This window comes from Notamacropus eugenii, chromosome 1 (assembly GCF_028372415.1).
Source record: "Notamacropus eugenii isolate mMacEug1 chromosome 1, mMacEug1.pri_v2, whole genome shotgun sequence".
NCBI classification, from domain to species: Eukaryota; Metazoa; Chordata; class Mammalia; order Diprotodontia; family Macropodidae; genus Notamacropus; species Notamacropus eugenii.
The window spans coordinates 91,934,049-91,947,708 of NC_092872.1; the positions used below are offsets into that span (position 1 = coordinate 91,934,049).

Genomic DNA, 13,660 nt, shown 5'->3' on the forward strand with positions numbered 1-13,660 from the left:
TAATGAAATGGATAACAGATATACATGAAAAAATTAAATTAAGAATTAAAATAAATAAAAATCATGAGAGTAATCAAAAGAAGACCTGAACTAGCTAATAAAATCTGTTAGGAATTAAAGGAAGGACTGAATACAGGCACAATAATAAATCATGATGCTTTAATAGATCTGTGATATCACTAAAAATGCAGATAACAACCCTTCTATATCTACCTCTCCAGTATAGATCACAGAGGATCCATCTCATATGTTAGAGGTCTTCCTTGATTGCTCTTGATATCAAAAAGATATCAGTGGAGCATTCAGAATGCCTGTCATCTCCTAACTCACATGACCAGCCCATCTTCTCTCCTTATAATACATTTCCCTGATGACATCTTTTACTCTCATTTTTCTTCGTAGTTCCTTATTGGTTATATGTTGCAGCCAATTCACATGCACTGTGTGCTTCTCCATTGCCCTTTGTATAATATTCATTTGACTTCCTCAAAGACTTAGGTTCCGTGATTTCCAGCCATACAACAACATCAAAATAATATTGGCATTAAAAAGATTCAGGAGAACTTTAGGGTTTTTAAGAAGGCTTTGCAATTTCCTGAAGTTAATCTAGCTTGCTGTTCTCTTCCTATTTGATTCTATACTCAACTTATTGACCATTTGTACTGTCTGTCCCAGATGTACAAACTGATGGACAAATTATACAGGTTGTCAATCTAACTGCCAGTCATAATCTGGGCAACAGACATTGTTAATATACTTGATCTTTCTTGTATATATTGCCAGGAAGAACTCTCTTGAGGAATTACAGTTCTCTTCCAGGAGACTGCAGTGTTCTAGGGCTTAATGTAACCAATGTAAAGTCATTTGAAAAATTGAACTGTTTATAGACCTCATTTTCCACAGAGATTTCCTCTTCAACTTGGACTCTGAACTGGATCTCCTCCCTCACAGTGTTGAACATTCATGGCAAACATACATCTCTGTTTTATTCCTTTTCTAGTCATTACAATCAGAGAATCAATGAACAGGGTTATTTCTGTTGTCATTTCTTACAAGAAATCTTGACCAATTTTGAAGTATGAACAGGAGATACTTTGTTGGAAGAGAGCCTTTAAGATGACATTTTCCTTTACTAGATGAAATATTTTTTCCATAATCAGCACATAAACACAGTATGATCTTGTATTCTGACAGGAGAGTCAAAGAAGTCACTCACCCATGACTTTGGGTGAAAAGTCATGCCCAGTGAGGTGTTAGTTAATTACTGGATGGATTAACTCATCTAAGCCATTGAAGCATCTATTTAATGTGGAAGTTATATTCATCAAACTCATTTATTTTATTTTTTCATTCCCTAGGTAGAAATAGGATGCTAAAGTTCACAGTTCCATAATTATTTTACCTTGATCATGGGGATCTTCCTGACTTGTGTGACCCCTTGGTAGTTTTCTTGTGCACCCAAAGTGTGCCCTTTCTCCCCTGTAGGTGCTGAGTGCATTGATGGGAGAGTGTAACTCATATTTCTGTGTAGTATTTTATTATTTGTGCATTTGTCTAATATGAGTGACTGTAATATTAATGTTTCTTTTGCCTTATTGCTAACTAAAAGATTATTATAAGATCAAAAATATCATTTTTCTGAGTGGCTTGTTTTCTATAACTAGAAAGTCATTGGATACTCTTGATGGCTAGAGTGGTAAATAGTGAAAGTTGTCATAATGGGACAGGACCCATTACATGGAATTAAACTCATGGAATATGCTTTAGTGTTTGAAGACCTGGAACACACACAACCAGCATGGAAAATATTTATAAAGAGTTGTCACCAGAAATAGTTGACTTGGTCTGTCCTATGGAGATTTATTTGGCTGGGTCAAATAAAATGTTCTCCTCAGTGCAGTCCTTGAACAGCAAGTCAATGCTCATTAGGAGAGAGGTTAAGAGCAATTTAAAGATGTGGTGGTATTTTGACTAAATCAAAATTTGAGTGGATTTGTCTTCCTGCTCTGGGGAATTATTCTCAGAAGAAAAGCATTTCTATTGATAGGAAATGCCACCATGTCTCAAAGACTGTACATCCCACTCCATTGTCTGTGCATAGAACAGAGGCAGGATGGCTCTTTTCATTTCTGAAAAGTTCCTTTTGGGAGGCATTTCTAGAAATACTTACATGAACTGATGCTGAGTAAAGTGAGCAGAACCTGGAGAACATCGTACACAGTAAAAGCAACATTGTGTGATGATCAACTATGATAGACATCTCTTCTCAGCAATACAATGATCAAAGACAATTCCAAAAGACTCATGACAGAAAATGCTATCCACATTCAGAGAAAGAACTATGGACTCTGAATGAAGATCAAAGCATACTATTTTCACTTTTTTTGTTGTTTTTCATGACTTTTCCCTTTTGCTCTGTTTCTTTCTTTTTTTTTTTTTAACAATATGATTAATGTGGAAATACAATTAACATGATTTCACATGCTTAACCTATGTCAGATTGCTTGCCATCTTGGGGAGGGGAGATCAGAAGGAGGAAGGAGAAAAAGTTGAAACTCAAAATCTTACAAAAATGAATGTTGAAAACTATCTTTACATGTAATTGGAAAAAATGAAAAGCTATTAAAAATAAAGATTCTGCTAATCATATTGAAAGTGAAAGTTCCAAAGGAATAACAAAACCTTTGCTGTGATCATTCATGAAAAGTTTAGGGATGAGAGAAATGTACCCAAAATATTTGGATTTTGTACATTTAACTGAGATTCCTAATTTTTCCATTTAGATTACAAAGTTCATTCATGGCTAAAATCTCAGTCATAAGAATACACACTTATTTTCCTCTAGAGTCAATGGACATTCAGGCCCCTTAACATTCTAGGGGCAAAGCCTTGGAAAAAGCTCCTTATTGTTTGCATGCCTCTATCTTTGGGATTGGGGCTAGAGTTTGATGCTCTAGAAGAGCATTCATTTTCATGAAAAAATTCTTTTATAATAAGTTTATCTCTCAGTTGAGACTTCTTCAAAGTAATGCTAATTATAGGAAATGAGATTTAGTTTTTATGGACAATGAGATCTTTTATGGACTATAATGCAGTACAAATTATATTTAACAAAGAATTGCTAAAGAATTTATTAGAAATTAACTGGATATGAAAAATTCTCTAAATCACTAATTAAAGAAATGCAAGTTAAAACAACTCTGAGGAAGCACCTCACACCTATAAGATTGGACAACATGACAGAAAACGAAAATGACAAATGTTGAAGTGGACACTAATGCATTGTTAATGGAGTTCTGAACAGGTCCAACCACTCTGGAGAGCAATTTGGAGCTATGTCCAAAGAGCTGTAAAACTGTGCATACCCTTTGACCCAGCAATACCACTTCTGGGTCTGTATCCCAAAAAGATCATAAAAATGGAGAAATGACCCACATGTAAAAATGTATTTATAGCAGCTCTTTTTGTGGTGACCAAGAATTGGAAGTTGAGGGGATGTCCATTAATTGAGGAATGGCTGAAACAGTTGTGGTACATGAATGTAATGGAATACTCTTATTCCATAAGAAACGATGAACAGGAAGTCTTCAGAAAAACCTGGAAAGACTTGCATGAAATGATGCTGAGTGAAGTGAGCAGAACAAGGAGACAGTAAACAGCCACATTGTGAGATGACTGACTTTGATAGACTTAACTCTTCACAGCAATGCAAGGATCTAAGACAACTCTAAAAGACTCAGGATGGAAAATGCTGTTCCAGAAAAAGAACTATGGAGTCTGAATGCAGATGGAAGCAGAATACTTGCTCTCTCCTTGTTGGTTGTTGTTTCTTCTTTCTTGTGGTTTCTTCCATTGGTTCTAATTCTTCTTTACAACGTGGCTAATGTGAAAATATGTTTAATATGAATGTATATGTATAGCCTATATCAGATTGTATGCCATACTGGAGAGGGGGCAGATGAGGAAGGTGAAGAAAGTTTAGAACTATGGAAGTGAATGTTGAAAACTAAAAATTAATTAATTAATTTAAAAAAGGACTGGAAAAACATTGTACATAATAATAGCAATATTACGAGGTTAATCAACTATGGATGATTCCTCTCCTCTGATCAATACGATTATCCACTACAGTTCCAAAAGACTCATGATAAAAAGTGCTATCCACCTTCAGAGAGAGAACTGAAGAACTCTGAAATACAATTTTTTATTTCTTTTTTGTGTGTCACATGGTTAATATAGAAATATATTTTGCATGACTTTACATGTATATGGGTATGAAATAGCTTGACTTCTCAATGGGGGGGGGAGAGGGAAGGAGAGAATTTGGACCTAAAAGTTAAAAAATGAATGTTAAAAAAGAAAATTAATTGTAGGCTAAACAATTTAATCCTAAAGAATGAGAAGACCAAACAACAAATGATAGAAACAATCAGTCATTTGACTAAAGATAATGACAACAATTGGGAATATATGCCAAAACTTGGGGGTGCAGTCTTTCCTTAAGGGAAAATGTATTATGTATAGATGCTTTTATTTATAAAAACGACTGTATCAATGAATTGGGCTTGTAACTAAAAAAAATTAGAAAACCAACTAATGAAAAAAGACCCAATTATCAGTAACTAAATACCAGAATAGAAATCCTAAACATCAAAGAAAAGATAAACAAAATTCAAAGCAAAAACAAAAACATCGAATTAATAAAACAAAAATAGGAGTTTTTTTTTAAAGAGTAGGTCAGAGTAATTGAGCCAGCCCTAAGAGTAAGCAGTTGTCTACATGTCCAGATGAGTGCTGTGAGGTACTGCAAAAGAGAATGGTCACTCCAACACACCTGTTACACAAAGACAAAATTAAAGTCTATGCCATTCAAGGATATAATATTGTACATGAAGAAAGCCATTGAGTCAGACCTTGGTAGTAGGTAGGGGCCAAAATTAAAATAGTCTAAACTTCAGGCTACAGATAGGTTTTTACTGGTTCATTTTCCAAGTAAAGGTATAATTAATGATTAAACTATTTTTGCAGACAAACCATATTTTAGAAAAGCAAAATTTCAATTAATATTAATTATACTTAATACTTAAGATTTTTATTTCTCATGAAATCACATTAATATTTAAAAATTACTTCGCTCAGTGGTACAAGTTTTAATGCATTTCTCAGGTTTTCTTACTGTTCACATTTAGTTAATGGGAAATAGTATGTCTTGTCAGTGTAAGACAGATAAACATGACCACACAGGAGGGTTACTAGCACAGGTATACTCTTTCTTTTTTTATTTTAAGTTTTCAACATTCATTTCCACAAAATTTTGAGCTTCAAATTTTCTCCCCATCTCTCCACTCCCCCCACCCCAAAATGCCAGGTATTCTGATTACCCCTTCCACCAATCTGCCCTCCCTCCTAACATTCCTCCCTTCTCTTATCCCCAACTTCTCTTTTGTCCTGTAAGACAAGATAAATTTCTATACCCCATTACATGTATTTCTTATTTCCCAGTTGTATGCAAAAGCAATTCTCAACATTTATTCCTAAAACTTTGAGTTCTAACTTCTCTTCCTTTCTCCCTCCCCACCCATCCCCACTGAGAAGGGAAGCAATTCAATATAGGCTACATATGTGTAGATTTGCAAATGACTTCCATAATAGTCATGTTGTATAAAACTAGTTATATTTCCCTCCATCCTATCATGCCTCCCTTTTCTTCTATTCTGTCTTTTGACCTTCTCCCTCCCCAAGAATGTTTACTTCTAATTGCTCCCTCCTCTCATTTGCCCTCCCTTCCATCACCTCCTCTACCCTGCTTATCCCCTTCTCCCCTACTTTCCTGTAGTGTAAGATAGGTTTTCATACCAAACTGAGTGTACATGTTATTCCTTCCTTGAGCCAAATGTTATGAAAGTAAGCTTTACTTTTTCCTTCTCACCTCCCTTCTTTCCCCTCTATTGAAAAAGCTTTTTCTCCCCAAGAGATCATAAAAATGCGAAAGGGTCCCACATGTACAAAAATATTTATAGCAGCACTCTTTGTAGTTGCCAAAAACTAGAAGTCAAGGGGATGCCCAACAATTGGGGAATGGCTGAATAAATTATGGCATATGAATGTAATGGAATACTATTGTGCCACAAGAAATGATGAACAAGAAGACTCCAGAGAGGCCTGGAAGGACTTACATGATCTGATGCTGAGTGAAAGGAGCAGAACCAGGAGAACTTTGTGCACAGCAACAACCACAGTGCGCAAGAGTTTTTTCTGGTAGACTTGGAATTCCGTAATAACGCAAGAACTTATTAAAAAAAAAAATCCCAATGGTGGTTTTCTAAGGCAAAATGCCTTCCACACTCAGAGAAAGAAATATGGAAGTCATTCTCAGAATGTAGCAGATCATGTTTGTGTGTGTGTGTGTGTGTGTGTTTTTGTATATCATGTTTTGATCTGTTATATGATTTCTTCCATTTATTTTAGTTCAACTACATAGCATGACTATAGTGAAAATGTACTCAATAGGAAAGTGTATGTAGAACCTATACAGAATTGTATGCTGTCGTGGGGAGGGAGGGGGGTAGTGGTGGGTAGGCGTGGGGGGGATAAAATCTTAAGTTTATGGCAGTGATTGTAAAACATTAAATAATAATAATAATAAAATAAAATTTAAAAAAAAAAGAAAAAGCTTTTTCTAGCCTCTTTTATGAAAGATAATTTGCCCCATTCCATTTCTCCCTTTCTCCTCACAATATATTCCTCTATCACCCCTTAATTTTATTTTTTTAGATATGATCCCATCCTATTCAACTTACCCTGTGCTCTCTGTCTCTCTGTCTTTCTATGTGTGTGTGTGTGTGTGTGTGTGTGTGTGTGTGTGTGTGTATGCATAATCCCTCCAACTACCCAGATACTGAGAAAAGTTTCAAGAGTTGCAAATATTATCTTTCCATGTAGGAATGTAAACAGTTCAACTTTAGTAAGTCCCTTATGATTCTCTTTCCTGTGTACTTTTTCATGCTTCTCTTGATTCTTCTGTTTGAAAGTCAAATTTTCTTTTCAGCTCTGGTCTTTTCATCAAGAATGCCTGAAAGTCCTCTATTTCATTGAAAGACCATTTTTTTCTCCTGAAGTATTATACTCAGTTTTGCTGGGTAGGTGACTCTTGGTTTTACTCCTAGTTCTGTTGACTTCTGGAATATCATATTCCATGCCCTTTGGTCCCTTAATGTAGAAGCTGCTAGATCTTGTGTTATCCTGATTGTGTTTCCACAATACTTGAATTGTTTCTTTCTAGCTGCTTGCAATATTTTCTCCTTGACCAGGGAACTCTGGAATTTGGCCACAATGTTCCTAGGAGTTTCTCTTCTTGGATCTCTTTCAGGTGGTGATCGGTAGATTCCTTGAATACTTATTTTGCCCTCTGGTTCTAGAATCTCAGGGCAGTTTTCCTTGATAATTTCATGAAAGATGATGTCTAGGCTCTTCTTTTGATCATGGCTTTCAGGTAAGCCCATAATTTTTAAATTGTCTCTCCTGGATCTATTTTCCAGGTCAGTTGTTTTTCCAATGAGGTATTTCACATTATCTTCCATTTTTTCATTCTTTTGGTTTTCTTTTGTGATTTCTTGGTTTCTCATAAAGTCATTAGCCTCCATCTGTTCCATTCCAATTTTTAAAGAACTATTTTCTTCAGTAAGCTTTTGAACCTCCTTTTCCATCTGGCCAATTCTGCTTTTTAAAGCATTCTTCTCCTCATTGGCTTTTTGGACTTCTTTTGTCAATTGAGTTATCCTATTTTTAAAGGTATTATTTTCTTCAGCATTTTTTTGGGTCTCCTTTAGCAAGGTGTTGACCCCCTTTTCATGCTTTTCTTGCATCTCTCTCATTTCTTTTCCCAATTTTTCCTCCACCTCTCTTACTTGATTTTCAGAATCCTTTTTGAGCTCTTCCATGGCCTGAGACCATTGAATATTTATTTTGGATGTTTGGGATACAGAAGCCTTGACTTTTATATCTTTCCCTGATGGTAAGCATTGTTCTTCGTCATCTGAAAGGATGGGAGAAGATATCTCTTCACCAAGAAAATAAACTTCTATAGTCTTATTTTTTTTCCCTTTTTTGGGCATTTTCCCAACCGGTTACTTGATTTTTGGGTCTTTTGTTAAGAGTAGGGTATACTCTGGGAATCTGTAAGATCTCAGTTCCTCCAAGGTGGCTCAATCAAGTGTGTACAATCTGGGAGCAAGAAGAGATTTTTTGTGTCCAGAATCTTAGCAGTTTCTTCTCCACAGCCACCTGGCCTCCAGTTTCACCAAGTCAGCACTGGGGCTGATTTTCAGATAAGCTGCATAGGCAGGGCTGTCATTCAGTGTGAGATAAAGATCTGCTCCCTCAGGGTCTCTATACAGGGCTGACATAAGAATGGGCTTATCAGTGCCCCCAGGGTTTTTACAATCCAACAATGGATGTGGGCTGCTGTAGGGGCTGTCCTGGAAACTGCTGCCTAAGGCTGGAGCTATGGAAGGCCCTTCTCCCTTCCCAACCAGCTGAAAAAATCCTGTCACTGACCTTTGGTGCCTGTGGGTTGAGGGATCTGCTCTGTGTCCAGTGCAACAGACTTTTCATATAGGCCTTTCAGGTCACCCTGGGCTGGAAATCTCTACTCTGTTGTTCTCCACTTCTGCTCCTCCATAATTTGTTGAGAGTCCCTCTCTATAGGTATTTTATGGGCTGTGTGGTGAGAGCCTGCATATGTGTGCCTTTCTACTCTGCCATCTGCCCCCATGTTGGCTCTGCCCCCATGTTGCTTTCTTAATTGGTCTCTTGTACCTTACTTCTATTTAGCCACTAACAGTTGGATTTGCTCTTACAAGGAAATATTTTCTCAAAGTGTGTGGGAGGCATAATCTTCCACCCCAGCTTTTTACCACCTTACCTTTTGGGGAGAGGAAGAGAATTGGGTTCTTGGTTTACAGCTCAGTTCCTTTAGAGCATAGCCTCAAGTTTTCAATCCAAAATGTTCCTGTTAGGCTGGATTTCCAAACACCCTCGATTCTCAAGGCTTCCCTGATGGGCTGGCTGGCTACAACATCCCACCTGGAATCCTGGCTCCAAGGTCACCATGGCTTAAACTCCTGGGTCTGGAGGAACTTCCTACTGGCAACCAAAATTGATAACAAAGGACATAGAACACAAACAAATACCCCTAGGCCTGTTCCTCAGAGCTGGGTTAAAAGAGAGGGTAAGGGTGGGGTGGGGTGGGAAGCAAGTCCTTTCCTTCTCATTAGCTGAGAGGGCACTGTGATCTTCACCCTGTAGATATAGTAGAAAGAAACAAGTGTCCCAGAAAGAGAGTGATTGCCTCAGTCTTGCTAATTTTATTTTATTTTATTAATAATTAATTTATTTGTTTTCAGTTTTCAACAATCACTTCCATACATTTTAAATGTTCTCCCCCTCCCTCCCCAAGATGGCATGCAATCTTATTTGGGTACTTCACATACATTCTTATTAAACACATTTTCACAATAGTCATGTTGCATAGAAGAATTAAAAATGAATGGGAAACATGCAAAACATGTTTAAATAAAGCATTCATAACATAACATTCAAAACATTCATAATAAAATATTCATAAAACATGAGAAAAAGCCAAAGCAAAACATAACAGAAGAGAAAATAGTCTGCTTCATTCTGCATTCTGACTCCATAGTTCTTTCTCTGGATATGGATGGCATTTTGCATCAAAAGTCCTTTGGAAATATTTTAGGTCCTTACATTGCTATGAAGGGCTAAGTTTACCAGATATTCCTTGTTCTCCTAATTTGTTTATAGTATCAGCCTTTATACCTAGATCATGTACCCATTTGAACTTTATTCTGGTATACAATGTCATGTATTGATCCATGCCCAGTTTCTGCCCCACTATTTTCCAGTTTTCCCAGCAGTTTTTGTCAAACAATGAGTCCTTATCCCAGAATCTGGGGTCCTTGGGTTTGTCAAATAGTAGTCTTGCTAATTTTAAAGAGTCTTTTCCAGTTATGCAGCCAATCAAAGGAGTTTATGCCCTCCCTCATGGTAGGGGACATAGGGGCCTCTCTGCCTAGATATGCTTGAGTCACAGATGTTTACTTGTGTGATCTTGGAGCAAATCATTGAACCTCCCTGGATCTCACCTATAACTTAAGAAGTTTGTCTAGATGGTTCTTTTCAACTCTCAATTTATAACCCTAGATAACTTTGAAGTTCCTTCCTAGATTCTCTGATTCTAGCTTCTCCCTGGAATAAAAGATATAGATGATCCAAGTTTGTTAGGGAATAAGCTATGGGCAACTGACTCATGGATCTGAATCTCTTCAGGAAGGATTAAGACCATCCAGATAGCTGATGGTAGGTGGAGGAATACTTGGGCATAGCATTAGACATTACCCACCTCCCTCTGATGTATTTACCAACACTGTAAATCAATTTTCAGTTTCCAAAAATAGAGCAAAATATCATAGCACTTAAACTACCTCATGGTATCAAAATACATTATAAACAATTCCTTTAGAATAACTCTTTTTCAGTGACCTTTAAATATTTCCTTGCTCAAAATTTGTCCTGAAATACAAGACAGGTGAGTAAAAAAAGATGTTGGGCATGAAAATTAACCTGTTACTTGGAGTGTTCATGTATTAAATAGAACCTTTTCTGAGAGTCAGCGAAGGTAGACTCAGCTCCTCAGTGCCCCAAGGGGTTTTACAATCCAACAATGGATGCGGGAGGGTGTACAGGCTGCTCTGGGAACTGCTGCTGCCTGCTGATGTAGCCTCTGTGGCCGCTGCCTGAGGCTGGAGCTATGGGGAGGCCCTTCTCCCTTCCTGGCCAGCTGAACAAACCTCATCACTGACCTTTGGCACCTGTGGGTTGAGGGATCTGCGATCCCACTGCTACTGCAACTGGGGATTAGCTGCTACTGAGACTGGAGATTCCGCCCCTGAGGTGTCCTCCTCCCAGAACCGCTCCACGCAGCAAAGGCTGGGGTGGGGCTGCTCCGCATCTGGTGCAACAGACATTTCCTGTGGGCCTTTCAGGTCACCCTGGGCTGGAAATCTCCACTCTGTTGTTCTCCACTTCTGCTGCTCCAGAATTTGTTGAGAGTCCCTCTCTACAGGTATTTTATGGGCTGCGTGGGGACAGTCTGCTTTTGTGTGTCTTTCTACTCTGCCATCTTGGCTCCCAGAAAATAAAATTTTAATGCAGATTTGGGCTGGAACAGGAAAAACTGAGTAAAAAGTGCTGATTTTTGAGAAAGAAAAAATCAGGAAAGTATCTTTCCTGAGAAAACAATCCTGTCTTCTTAGCATGTACTGAAACATTTGTCTGGTGTGGCTGTGTATATTTTCTTTTAAATCAGCATTTATTCCCTCTCCCCCATCCCCAAGGAATTGGGATTGCATTCTTGGAAGGGTAGATTAACAATCCAGAGAAAACTTGGTATTCTAGTAATAAGGCATTGGTACTTAATATCATGATTTGCTATGCTGATTTTGTAAAAAGCCATAAATGTGAGGCAGTGACTCCTCATGGATTATCTCATTTCAGAGGAGGGAGTGGGCTGGGAATCCCCAGACTCTACTCCTTTTGGGTAGGAAAAGGAACGAAGGCCTTGTTAGAGTCTGCTATATACGCTTCTATTTCCTCCATGGTTTGAGGCTCACAAGTCAACAGGTCCATACCACTGATAGTCATCACCACATCCTCCTCAATGCAAACCCTGCCAAAGCCTTGGAAACGCTGCAGAGTGTGGTTATTGATGAAGCAGGCTTGCACAGTGTCAGCCAAGGCCTGGTCGAGGAGGTGGTCAATGAAGTAAATGCCTGACTCCACAGTCAGCACCATCCCCTGCTCCAGATTGCGAGCTGTTTGAAGGGTCCTCAGGCCTGGCTCATAGATATGCTCCATGCCCCCAGGGTAGCCACCAACATCGTGCACATCAATTTCAAGGAAGTGCCTGAGTCCATGAGGCATGAATACAGCACCTAGGTGGACCTTAGCCATGTCTTCCACATTGCTGGTCAAGATATACTGATGTAAGTGAGCTCCTCCAGGTGGACTTGATCAGCTAGACAGTGCATGTCAGACCAGGATACTCCTAGTTTGATGGCATTCATGACAGCCTGGGAAGATCTCAGTACAGCTTCAAAGATAGCTTTGTGGTCAGAAGTGAATTTCCCATTAGCAGGGAAGGTGCAGGTGATATCAGATGAGAAACAGTAATATACACCTCCCATGTCAAACAAGCACAGGTCTCCATCTTGAATTGTCTTGTCATTTGGGGCTCTAGCATGTCCATAGTGTAAGATGGCAGCATTCTCTCCACTGCCACTGCCATGTGTAGGAACTATGGTGCATCCCACCACGGAAATAGCAGTAGTCTTCAAAGAGGCTTTCCAACTCATATTTCTTCATTCCCACTTTTACTGCTTTCATGACCTTCTTATGGGCATCACTGGACACTTTGTTGGTATAGCGCAAAACGTCCAACTCCATGTCAGTCTTAATCACACGGCACTCCACAATTTCTGGGTGAAGAATAGTGTTGTTGACTTTGAACTGGCTGATGCCTTCAAAGGAAGCCTCCCAGGAGACACTGCTGCTGTGTGTATTAACACCACACATGGTGAGAAGAACTGATGGAGTCATTGAAGCCAAGACCTTGGCTGTGCCATCTGAATACTGCACATCATCCACAGCATACTTCTCCTTGAAGTGCTCAAGGGAGTGAATCTTTCCCATCCAGGTGGCATGACTTTCAGGAAGTTTGGGAACAAACAGGGTAGATTTCCCAGAGTAGACATCAGTGGCTGAAAAGCAGCCTGGCTCTGTGACACCAAAAGCCCAGTGAAAGAAGGATTCCTGCAGGAACAGAACCCCAGTGTCCATGCAGTACCTATTACTCTTCTCCCCTCCCTGCAGGAGGACCAAAGAACCTTTCTGCACAGCCAAGTTTTTCCTTAAATGATCACATAGATGCTTCCCGTTCAAGGAGAAAAGGGCCCATAGTGCTTTCAAGGTTTCATTCCCCAGCCAAAATACAGGTCCCCCGGCCTCAGCCACGTTAGCCCAGATATGTAGTTGCTCATCATGTGCTCTCTAAAAGTGTTATTTTCTTCAGCATTTTTTGGGTCTTCTTTAGCAAGCTGTTGACTTGCTTTTCTTGATTTTCTTGCATCACTCTCATTTCTCTTCCCAATTTTTCTTCCACCTCTTTTGCTTGGTTTTCAAAATCCTTTTTGAGCTCTTCCATGGCCAGAGACCACTGCATATTTATTTTGGAGATCTCTGATGGTATGCATTGTTCTTCTTCATCTGAAAGAATGGAAGAAAATACCTGTTCACCAAGAAAGTAACCTTCTATAGTCTTATTTCCCCCCCTTTTGGGGGCATTTTCCCACTCAGTTACTTGACTTCTGAGTCCTTTGTCAAGAGGAGGGTGTATTCTGAGCATCTGTAAGTTGTTGGTTACTCCAAGGTGGCACAATCAAGGGAGAGGAGTTTACTCCTTTCCTGGTCTGCGCTCTGGTCTGGGAGCTACCAAAGCTTTTCTGTCCAGGATCTGCAAGTAGAATTCCCTTTCCAGAGCCTCCACCAGCTCCACCACACCAGATAGCACTCTTCCTCACCCTTG

At 39.0% G+C, this 13,660-nt stretch overlaps 1 pseudogene; it reads right to left on the reverse strand.

The window, feature by feature from the left end:
- Positions 1 to 9,677: 9,677 nt before the first annotated feature.
- LOC140523414 (xaa-Pro dipeptidase pseudogene) lies at positions 9,678 to 12,978 on the reverse strand (annotated as a pseudogene).
- Between the last annotated feature and the right edge of the window lie 682 nt (positions 12,979 to 13,660).